General features: G+C 41.4%; 1 long non-coding RNA gene across 1 annotated transcript; it reads right to left on the reverse strand.

Moving 5' to 3' along the window:
- Window positions 1-156: 156 nt before the first annotated feature.
- LOC148727639 (uncharacterized) lies at window positions 157-5,156 on the reverse strand. Its single transcript, XR_015988908.1, has 2 exons — window positions 4,616-5,156; window positions 157-470 (listed from the first exon to the last, which is right to left on the reverse strand). It is a non-coding gene; the product is annotated as an uncharacterized LOC148727639 (long non-coding RNA).
- Window positions 5,157-9,584: the final 4,428 nt, after the last annotated feature.

Below are 9,584 nucleotides of genomic sequence, written 5' to 3' on the forward strand. Positions count from 1 at the left end.
AAGACCGTACGGGGCCCACGCAAATTTGAATCAGGGCTCCTTGTAGCTGAGGAAATAGCAACAGCGAATCGAGAATTCTCTGCAAGTCACAATATAGCCAACCGGTGTAGCCAGCCTTGCAGTTACCACAAATCATGGTCCCGTCCACACTGAGACTTCCACACATATAACTTTATTTAAACTTGGATTTAGAATAGCTCGAAAAAGAGCTTAATATATTAGAGTATAGTTAATATTTAAGAAATACAGAAAAATGTATAATTACAAATATATATATATATGTGTGTGTGTGTGTGTGTGTATATCTCAAATTACTACGCACATATATATATATACATATATATAGATATATATATTTATATCACTGTCTTTAGTTCCTCTTGCTTCCTTACAAAATACTTTTCTTGGCTCCACACTATCTTTCAAGCTTTGCAACCACCTCATTTCATCAAAAAATACTCCACTGTGTTCTGTGTAAAAAAGAAAAACAAAATACAGAAAAACAGTCAACATAAAATCAATCAATGTAGAAATCAATCGGAATTAACACTCCTTCATCGTAACACTAAAGAGCAATCCGGCCCGACAAGAATCATCGCCAACAATAAATTCTATACAACAAATTCTGATATTGCCGCTAGCTTCATCAATATTTTGATTGTGTAAGCCCTACACTTGCCAGCTCCTTAGGGAATCATGTTGGCAACCCCCTTAAATACAGAAAATCTTCTCCTCCCAGGAGTTTTGTCCTTTAATTAACTCCCATAAGTGACCAATACAGAATTTCTCCTTACAATGTGTATTCAATATCTAGCAGAGAAGTACTGACAATAGCTAAAAACATCAATTGGGGGATTTTAGGTTGATCCAATACAAAACTCTCCAAACCAACTTCATAAGAACTCTATGGGAGACTGTAAGGAGAATCAGTTTAAGGAGATCTCGCTAGTGAAGTTGTAGATAAATGAACAATTAAGATAAGGGCAAAGAACGAAAAATCGCAACATCTCAATAATGAGGTCAGTTAATTCATACAGAATAGGATGATTCCTTGTAAAAATACACTGGCCCAATCAAAAAAAGAAAACATAAATATACATTTATAATGCAGTAAATGTTTTCACATACACCATATACATTTATAAGCCCTACACTTCCCAGCTCGCTAGGGAATTATGTTTGCAACCCCCTTAAATACAGAAAATCTTCTCCACCCTGGAGTTTTGTCCTTTAACTCCCGTAAGTGACCAAGACAGAATTTATCCTTACAATATCTATCTGCAATATCTATCAGAGAAGTACTGACAATAGCTAAAAAGAGTAATCAGGGGATTTTAGGTTGACGCAATACAAAATTCTCCAAACCCACGTCATAAGAACTCCATGGCAGACAGTAAAGGAGATTCAATTTAAGGAGATCTCGCTAGTGAAGTTGTAGATAAATGAACAATTAAGATAAATGCAAAGAACAAAAAATCGCAACATCTCAATAATTAGGTCAGTTCATACAGAATAGGATGATTCCTTGTAAAAATACACTGCCTCAATCAAAAGAAGAAAAAAATAAATATATATTGATGAGTCCTACACTTGCCAGCTCCCTAGGGAATTATGCTTGCAACCCCCTTAAAAACAGAAAATCTCCTCCTTCCTGGAGTTTTGCTCTAACTGAGATGACTCAAGGACAGGTTTGTAATCTCTTCTCTAAATTAGATGAGAGCAGAACTCAACTGCATATTCCAAATGAATTGATGAGGATTGCTTCTGAGAATCTCTCAAAAACCTTCAAGGCATTTATTTCTATGGAGTCCACCAAGACTAGAACAGTACCAGATATTTTCAAACTATCTCCAGTGACTTCAATCTGTTTATAGACATGGCATATCATCACTGCACCAGGAGAGAACCTGCCCATATTACAGTTCTATCACCCTTTAGTAGAGTTCTTATTGATCGATTGATGTACTCATTTACTCAACTTTAATCATACAGATCTTCATCCTTTATCATCCTTTATTGTGACCAAGACAGAATTTCTCCTTACGATATCTAATATTCAACATGTATCAGAGAAGTAGCGAGAATAACTAGAAAAACATAAGTCAGGGGATTTTAGGTTGATCCAGTAGAAAATTCTCCAAACTGACATCATAAGAACTCTATGGCAGACAGTAATACCCCATTCACACCAAAGCCTAAATATGCTTTAAAGCTGTTTTGTTAAACATGGTTTAACACAACAGCTCCATAGAAGCTGCTCAAATCAATATTTGGTTGACTTCAAATGTGGCACATTGAAAAAACAGTTTAGCAATTGCTTGAATCTTGTGGAAAATTTAGTTTTTCAGTTCTCTGCTTCTGATTTTTATTCAGTTAAACCTGGTTTAACTAAATTTCTACTGTATTTAGATCATTCTTGAAATACATGATTGTAATCACAGTCTCTTTAATTAACCTCAATTGACATGAATTTTTAATGATTCTGTCATTGTTGTAGTATAGTCATTTTAGCAAATTTTTTCCATTGAGAACTGTTATAATTAGAAATTGAAAAACTTAAAACTGAAAAAAAAATTAGCAGGTCGCTCTGTGCGGGAGCAAGCACAACCTATCTCACAATTAATAGCTAGCTCCCATTAATACTTTTTGTAAAACTGATATGTTGACATATATGCCTCATAACTGCACATAGGTTCCAAATTGCTACATTGGAGACGTGTGTCATGTATGTGAAACATATGTCAGATAAATTATTTTACATGTATGTGACATATATTTTACATATATCTGCTACATATGTATGTGACATATATGTTACATGTATGTGACATATGTCAGACATATATAGGAGATATACGTAAAAGATATGTGGTTTTGGTAAGGGCCATTAGAAAAGAGAGCCTACACTTTGCTATTTTCAAAATAACCAGCCATTTTAGGAAAGAAAAAAGTCAGAGGTAGTTCAAGTGGAAGTAAGATTCTTATAAAATGTAGCTGCTTGACTCCTCATGCAGGTTTTGTAAGTTTTGCTTTTTGAAATGAAACCTTTGAAAGCAGGCGTTATACCTCAGTATGATCATCAATGGTAAAAGTGAGGCAAAACTGAGTAAAATTTTCAGGTGGGTTTTCAAGCATTAAGAGACTTTAAAAAATACTTGACTTAAATATTGTAACCTCTGCAGAGAGTGAAGATTGATTTTTTCTGATGTTTGTTACATGAATGTTTATCCCCTCTACTAATGGAATTAATTAAAGTGCCTATAAAATGTGCAGTAGACCAACCATGAGGATAAAGTAAAACATCCATTTGGGGGGTCTTTTAGCCCTTGAACTCCCAAGAATTGATGATAATTAATTGTGACCTCCAATTGCTACACATTTCCTGGTAAAAAAATTTGGGAGAATTGAGTTTTAGACCAAGATAACTTCTACCTAATAAGTTTGAGTATTGTAGTGCGTGTAGCTTAGTGCCAACCAATTTTCAATTGTGTAGGAAAATGAAAATGAAATTTCATTTTAGTTTTTCGCCGCGCTGTAAAAAAAAGAAGTTGGACTTCAATATTTTCGTATGGAATTTGGAAAACGTATTGCAAGTGAAGTCAAGTAGCTATCTTGAAAACAGGGAATGGGGAATCTTTAAAAGCGGGACTCTCAAGTAGCGAGAAACTTTGAAACGAGAAACATTTAGAGGTGTGAAATGAACCCGCCGAAATGAATGAACGGTGTGGTGAAGTTGCTCTTTTATCCAATTTTACGCAAGGGAAGCATGGAAATTCACGACTGTTGACAAAGGTAAAACTAGGTTGCAATTGGAAGAGCAGTCAGCTGAAACCTTGAACGCTCAAAATGGTGAAATCGTTAAAATTATTTAGGCAGGAGAATCTTTATTTTCATCAACATATTTGGTTGCTACAATTCTCTTTATAAGAAAGCGTAGTGAAGGGCTTAATTTGTCGTTGTTTGTTCAAGGATGAAATAAAGAACTTTTTGTGACCAAAATGTCGCTCTTGTTCATTGACAGTCATAGGAAACGGTACTGTCAAGCACTGACTTTAATGAGAAGGTGTGGGAAGGCTTTAGAAACGACTACAATGGGATTAGGCGGAAAATAAAACTTGATGAAAGGTAACAGGTACGTGAAGAAACATAAACATTTCGCGCTTGAACAAAAACGTAGAAAGCTGAATATTGTAACCCAAAAGTACTAACTGTAGCCATAGTTAGTCCCTTCTACTAACTATGCTTTAGCACGCTTAAAATTTGGAAACTTTATACTCGTTGAAGTTTGCAAAAAGTTTTGAAAGATTTGTTGGCTGCTTTATGGTATGATATGAAATATTCACTTGAACATGAGAAGGACTTTGACTTGAGTTGAAGAATGGAGAAGCATAATATTTTCTAGAAAATTGTAGTTCTTTGGAAAAAAATGGCTTGCAGGTTTAAAGATTCCTAGGTGCTGTAGAAGATTAGACATTTTTGAAAAACTATAAATGTTATAAATAGGTTGTACCCGAATGAACAGCGCGCATTATCCAAATGGCGTTGGTTTATGGCCATGCATATGGAGTAAAGTTGAAGCCTAAGCAAAATTGTTGTAAGTGAGCAATTAACTTACAGAAATCCTGCGATTGGAGATGAATTGCAGCTACTTCTTTGCGCAAGAATAGCGGTCCGGGCCTGTGGATAAACATTTAGATGGCAATATAGAGTAGCGTGCGGATGGTTGCTGTGAATAAATGTGCGTAGCGACCCGTATGTAGGTGATGACGCGTGAAGGCATGGTGACGTTGCATTTGAGCGGCAAAGTGTAGTGAAGTGAAGTGAAGTGAAGCGAAGTGAAGTGAAGTGTTAGTAATGGCGGGCGGGTTGAAAGCAATAAAGGGTGGAGTTATGTTGTTTTGGTTGATTTAGGGCCGCCTGGTGACGGAAGGGCATCATGAAGCCTGGAAGTCCGTAAGCCTTGTGTATCATTCAAAGAATGGAGTGATAGAAGACGGGGGCCAGGTGGAAAGTGTAAAAGCAACTCTCTATGTTTTTTGCGCAAATAAATAAGCATGGCGCGTGGAGTTTTTGAGCTTGTAGAGTGGGGGTTTTAGGTGTGGTGTTGAAGAGGCGAGTTGCTTTTAGACTTAGTTTGTGGTTTGATATATCCTGGAAGTGGTACGGGTGCTCGCGAATGAAATTTCCAATATGCAAATATAAAAATGACATCACTAAGATCAGTAGGACTGATATCGGTACTCTAAGAGAGCAAAGTATAAAAGAGATAACTACCTAGTGAATGTATTTCCACAAAGCAGAAAAGTAGACGACTTCAAGGCAAAAGAGAGCAGATATTTTTCAAAGCAACAAAGTAGATGATCGATCGATTGATACATAATACATACGAAATCTCGACTCTCGTCCAAAACATCTTACATGAAGTATAGAAGTGTCTAAAGAGAAAGCAAATAAGGTAACAGCAATAAAATCTAAGAAGGAGAGTTAAAAGTTCGAAGGATGCAACCAATGGAGTTCGAACTCCGATCTTGAGATTACTAGTCCAGCGCCCTACCACTGTAACATGAAATTTTATAAGCGATACCAACAAACGCCTGCGCATGCGTGGAATCAGCATGTTTATGTTGTCGTTCGCGAGCCGTTCGATCGTTTGATCGCCGATCTAAATCGCGGATATACTTTTCTTTTCAAACTAGGATGTAAGTACGCTACCTAGAATGTAAGTACGTTACTCAAACGAACGTATTATTTTTTGTAAATGTTTATTTGCTTGCTCAAGAGCCAGCCAACAACTTTCAGTACTCGATCGATAACCGTCAAACATAGTGATGCATTCCATGCCAAGGCAAGCTTATTACATTTCTTTGAGTATGTATAATTGACCTCTCAGTTTCAGATAATAAGCTAAGATTCAAATTCATACAAGGTAAACAATGCCATGCCTTCATCCTTTGGTAGTTAATGGTAATAATTTGGTAATAATTTCGTAATCATCTATCTTAGATGCTGTTACATGAACAAATTGGTTTGAAATCTGTCCTGAGAGTGTATTGGTAATGAGTTATTTCCATATGGCAGGAGAGAGGCTCCCGGCCATGAATTTGCATGAATTGAAAAATTGATGGCAAAAGCTACAATAAATCCATTGCTCTCGTGGATGCATGCAGGTGCCATCGATTGAAAAAGAAAAATTCCTGGTCAAGTTGGAATAAGTACAATGGTGTTGGAACTCGAATGAAAAAAGAAGTTGGAATTGCTTCAGGATTAATGCTGAAAGGGAGTTCCGAAGCGACCCATCCATAGTGGTTTGGTCGATTATATTGTTAAGTGCTTTTTAAATTAGGGAGGGACTTGCAGAGGTTGGTTCAATGTAGCACATGCACCAAAGAACGACCAAAGAAAGGTTTCAGGAGAGTTTTGTGTGATTGAATAACAGATCCTCTTGCCTCAAGTGAGATTCCTTAAACAATTATCTGGTACACCCATGCCCATCCCTGACTCAGTGGAATATCCTGACTCACTGGAATATCCTCATTTGATGAATGAAAAAATTTGCTCACCAAAAAGTTGCTTCCTGTTCTGCCTAGAATTGTTGACTGTGTGAAATAGTGCTAAGAAAGAACAACAAAGTAAAATTGACTTGTTTTAAGAAATGCTATAGATTTATCCAGCAACCTTTGAAGGAAATAGTGGGTTCATTTACAATAATTGCTAATAAGGGGAAAGGGAGGGTGTTGAAAGTATGAAATGATAAGAATGAAATGTTCGTTGTTCAGTAATTGAACAAATTGCCCTGCAAATTGACATAACTGCAAGGCAGTTATGTCGATAATAAGGCAGCCAGCCAGCCAGCCAGCCAGCCAGCCTTGAAAAAAAAAGATCATTACTTCTATTTTATTTTCCTATATATCTACAAGATATTCCTTTGAGATACGAAACTTTGGAAGGATGTACAGGGAAGAAAGAAAGCTAGATATCAACCAGGGAGCAAGTGGTGGGTGTAACGCCTCCCTGCCTGCCTGCCTGCTTGCTGTTGGGTCAAACTTTACTTCACTTAACATAATTCGATTGGAAATAAAATGACATTAAAGACAAATAGACATATATACATGAGAAAAGAATAGAGGGAAAATAAAAGATTGTAAAGGTAAAAAAAAAAGACCTATAAAGAGTTTATAAGTTTCCAAAGAATTATGTAGAATTGGTTAATTTTGCTATAACTTAGCTGCATTCCAATATCAGGATCCATATAGCAATCCTTAGTGTCCATACAATCGAAAAGACAACTTTCTCCTTTTTTTTTATTTTTAAGAGTTTAGAACTGCAACACCTAACTCAAGGCAGTGCAAAAATTTAATAATAGTCAAACTGACTGCGAGAATGTGCACTATGAGCCACATGTGCGAAACGAGGGGTGAGCGTTGCACCCAGGGGAACCTCGGCAATAGACGCGCAACTCCGGGAAATCACGGGCGACGGAGTGGCATGCGTGAGAGTGAGAGGCTGTGCAAGAGGAAGGGGTAAGCCTTGTACTCACGCCTGCTACTTCCACGAAAGACATGACAACGCGGCCAAAACGGATTCCCGGGTGCAGTAGATAGTCCCAGGGGAGTTGGAGAGTAGGCGGGCACCTCCTGCCAAATCACGGGAGCCGTAGTGGCACGCCTGCGAGTGAGAGGCTGTGCACTGTGAGGTACATGTGCTAAAGAAGGCGGTGAGTCTTGTACTCACGCCTGCCACTTCCACGAAACACATCACCACGCGGCCAAAACTTATTCCCGGGTGCACTAGATAGTCCCAGGGGAGTTGGGGAGTAGGCGCGCACCTCCTGCAAATCACGGGAGCCGTGCTGGCACGCCTGCGAGTGAGAGGCTGTGCACTATGAGGCACATGTGCTAAAGAAGGCGGTGAGCCTTGTACTCACGCCTGCCACTTCCACGAAACGCATGACAACGCCACCAAAATGAAATCCCAGGTGCACTAGACCCAGGGCAACCTCGGCAATAGACGCGCAACTCCGGGAAATCACGGGCGACGGAGTGGCATGCGTGAGAGTGAGAGGCTGTGCAAGAGGAAGGGGTGAGCCTTGTACTCACGCCTGCTACTTCCACGAGAGACATGACAACGCGGCCAAAACGGATTCCCGGGTGCACTAAATAGTCCCAGGGGAGTTGGGGAGTAGGCACGCACCTCCTGCAAGTCACGGGAGCCGTGCTGGCACGCCTGCGAGTGAGAGGCTGTGCACTATGAGGCACATGTGCTAAAGAAGGCGGTGAGCCTTGTACTCACGCCTGCCACTTCCACGAAACGCATGACAACGCCACCAAAATGAAATCCCAGGTGCACTAGACCCAGGGCAACCTCGGCAATAGACGCGCAACTCCGGGAAATCACGGGCGACGGAGTGGCATGCGTGAGAGTGAGAGGCTGTGCAAGAGGAAGGGGTGAGCCTTGTACTCACGCCTGCTACTTCCACGAGAGACATGACAACGCGGCCAAAACGGATTCCCGGGTGCACTAAATAGTCCCAGGGGAGTTGGGGAGTAGGCACGCACCTCCTGCAAGTCACGGGAGCCGTGCTGGCACGCCTGCGAGTGAGAGGCTGTGCACTATGAGGCACATGTGCTAAAGAAGGCGGTGAGCCTTGTACTCACGCCTGCCACTTCCACGAAACGCATGACAACGCCACCAAAATGAAATCCCAGGTGCACTAGACCCAGGGCAACCTCGGCAATAGACGCGCAACTCCGGGAAATCACGGGCGACGGAGTGGCATGCGTGAGAGTGAGAGGCTGTGCAAGAGGAAGGGGTGAGCCTTGTACTCACGCCTGCTACTTCCACGAGAGAGATGACAACGCGGCCAAAACGGATTCCGGGTGCAGTAGATAGTCCCAGGGGAGTTGGAGAGTAGGCGGGCACCTCCTACCAAATCACGGGAGCCGTAGTGGCACGCCTGCTAGTGAGAGGCTGTGCACTGTGAGGCACATGTGCTAAAGAAGGCGGTGAGTCTTGTACTCACGCCTGCTACTTCCACCAAACACATGACAATGCGGCCAAAATGGATTCCCCGCTGCACTAGATAGTCCCATGGAAGTCGGGGAGTAGGCGCGCAGCTCCTGCAAATCACGGGCGCCGGAGTGGCACGTGTGAGAGTGGGAGGCTCTCCAAAAGAAGGGGGTGAGCCTTGAGCTCACGCCAGCCACTTCCACGAAACACATCACCACGCGGCTAAAATGGATTCCCACGTGCACTAGGTAGTCCCAGGGGAGTTGGGGAGTAGACGCGCACCTCCTGCAAGTCACGGGAGCCGTGCTGGCACGCCTGCGAGTGAGAGGCTGTGCACTATAAGGCACATGTGCTAAAGAAGGCGGTGAGCCTTGTACTCACGCCTGCCACTTCCACGAAACGCATGACAACGCCACCAAAATGAAATCCCAGGTGCACTAGACCCAGGGCAGCCTCGGCAATAGACGCGCAACTCCGGGAAATCACGGGCGACGGAGTGGCATGCGTGAGAGTGAGAGGCTGTGCAAGAGGAAGGGGTGAGCCTTGTACTCACGCCTGCTACTTCCACGAGAGACATG

Source organism: Stylophora pistillata, chromosome 6, assembly GCF_964205215.1.
Source record: "Stylophora pistillata chromosome 6, jaStyPist1.2, whole genome shotgun sequence".
Lineage (NCBI taxonomy): Eukaryota > Metazoa > Cnidaria > Anthozoa > Scleractinia > Pocilloporidae > Stylophora > Stylophora pistillata.